This window comes from Penaeus vannamei, chromosome 5, assembly GCF_042767895.1.
Source record: "Penaeus vannamei isolate JL-2024 chromosome 5, ASM4276789v1, whole genome shotgun sequence".
NCBI classification, from domain to species: Eukaryota; Metazoa; Arthropoda; class Malacostraca; order Decapoda; family Penaeidae; genus Penaeus; species Penaeus vannamei.
Window position 1 is genome coordinate 14,046,735 of NC_091553.1, and position 2,500 is coordinate 14,049,234.

Here is a 2,500-nt window from a genome sequence, read left to right on the forward strand (position 1 = left end):
CATTAAATTATGTAAAACCTGGCTTCAATCCTCTCCTTCTCCCTCCCTCTTTCCCCCTCCTCCTCCTCCTCCTCCTCCTCCTCCTCCTCCTCCTCCTCCTCCTCCTCCTCCTCCTCCTCCTCCTCCTCCTCCTCCTCCTCCTCCTCCTCCTCCTCCTCCTCCTCCTCCTCCCTCCTTCCCTCCCCGCCCCCCCCATCCCCTGCTCCCACCACCTACACATCACCTTTCCATATCTCTCTATCACCTCTTTTTGTAATATTTCTAACCTCTACTCTTCTACGTATCTTCCCATCTCTAATCCCTTCTTTCGTTTTCCCTTCTCCTATTCTTCCAATATTCTTTATCTTCCCTTTCTCTCCAATCCCCGTCTTAACCCCTTCTCTCTTTCTTCTTCTTCTCTCTCACATTTCTGCTCTCCCGTTTCTCTTCCCCTTCATCTTCTTCGTTTTCCTGCTTCTTTCTTTCTTTCCTACTCTCCTCCTTCTCGCGCTCTTCCATTTGTTCCTTATTCTGTCTGCTCTCTCTATCCTTTATCCCCCACCCGTCCCTCTTCCCCAGTTTCTATCTGTTTCTATCCATTCTTTCTTAATTTTTTTCCCTATTACCCTCTCTTGTTCACCTGCCTGTCTCCGCTTCTCTCTTCTATACCCTACTTCCTCTTCTTCACCCTTTTTCTTCCTTCCCCTCCCTTCCCTGCTTTCCTTTTCTCCCTCGGCCGCCCTTCTCCCTCCCCTTCTCCTTTCTCCTCCTCCCCTTTCCTCCGTTTCTTCCCTTCTCTACCTCCCCCTTGCTCTCCCCATCCCTTCTTCATTGCTCTCTCTCTTCCTCCCTCTCCTTCTTCCTTCTCTACCCTGCCCTACCTCCCGCTCTCTCCCCTACTTCCCGTCTATACCTCCCCCTCCCTTCCGCCACTCCATATTACTTTCTTTCCCTCTCACCCCCTCCCTCCCCTTCTGCTTTCCTCTCAGACCCTCTTCCCTTCCTCCCCCCCCTCTTCTGCACCCCCAACCCCTTCTGCCTTCCTCTCCGTCCCTCCTCTCATCCCCCTCTCACCTTCTTCTTCATCCCCAACTCATCCTCTCTTCCCTATTTTTCCTCCCCCCTCTTCTTCACCCCTAATCCCTCCTCCCTTTCTCCATCTCCACTCCTTTCTCCTCCTCCTTCTCCCTCCTCCTCTCCTTTCTCTCCCTCCCTCTCCCTCCTCCTCTCCTTTCTTTCCCTCCCTCTCCCTCCTCCTCTCCTTTCTCTCCCTCCCTCTCCCTCCTCCTCTTTATCTCCCTCCCTCTCCCTCCTCCTCTTCTTTCTCTCCTTTCTCTCCCTCCCTCCCCCTCCTCCTCCCTCCCCCCTATCGTACCCAATACAGCGGCCACCTAATACCGGCGAATATTATCCGTAACAGCTCGCGTGTCTGAGTATTAGCCCGGCGAATATTCCTCACCGTGATATTCTTTTGAGCCTTCGGGATCCCGCGGACCCGTATCTTGCTCTGAAGTTCCTCTCGCTAATAGCCTCAACTTTATAATGCTGGAGACTATCTGTGGCGGGCGAGGGCGAGTGGTGTGGCTAGGACGGCGGGGTTGTGGGATGGTGGCGCGCCGTAGCGGATTGGGGGGATGGGAGACGGTGGTGTGCTCTGGGTATGGTGGCGCTGAAGGGGATCGGAAGTTTGGTGACTGTGACAGTGTTGGAGGTCCTGGAGGTGCTGGAGGGAGGCGCTGGAGGGAGGTGCTGGAGGGAGGTGCTGGAGGGAGGTGCTGGAGGGAGGCGCTGGAGGGAGGTGCTGGAGGGAGGTGCTGGAGGGAAGTGCTGGAGGGAGGCGCTGGAGGGAGGTGCTGGAGGGAGGCGCTGGAGGCTGTCTATGGAGGGTGAGACACGCGAGGACCGGCTGGACTGTGGTGTGGTATTGTGGTATGGAGATTGACGATTGTGACTGAGGCGTGGTGCTGGAGATTCCCTACAGGTCTTTGGTGTAGTATGATGCTCTTGACGATTAGGATAACAATGTGATGCTGGAGTGCTATGCTGCAGGGGAGCATTAGCTGGCCTGTGGCATGGTATGGTGCAGTATAATGGACAGGAGGGTGAGGACTGTGAGGACAGAGGACACTTGGCGGCGGTGTAGACGGTGGATGAGGCTCGTATTAGCTTTGTTGTATCGTGGATGTGGTTGTGGTTGTGGAAGAGAAATTGTTAACAGCAACAATGTTTATTTTTTATATGGTATATTTGTTGTTATGTAAGAGTGGGAGGGAAGGGAGAACAGGGAGGGGAGGATGGAGAACAAGGAGGAGGAAAGGAAGTACAGAGAGGGAGAGGGAGAAGGAAGGAGAGGGAGAGGGAGGGAGAAATAGAATAGGAAGGGGAAGACGGTGGGGAGGGGAGAACACAAGGATAAGGAAAGGGAGTACAGAGAGAGAGAGAGGGAGAAGGAAGGAGAGGGAAAGGGAGAGGGAGAACAGGGATGGGGAGAAGGCGGCAGGAAGGAGAGAGCAGGGTGTGA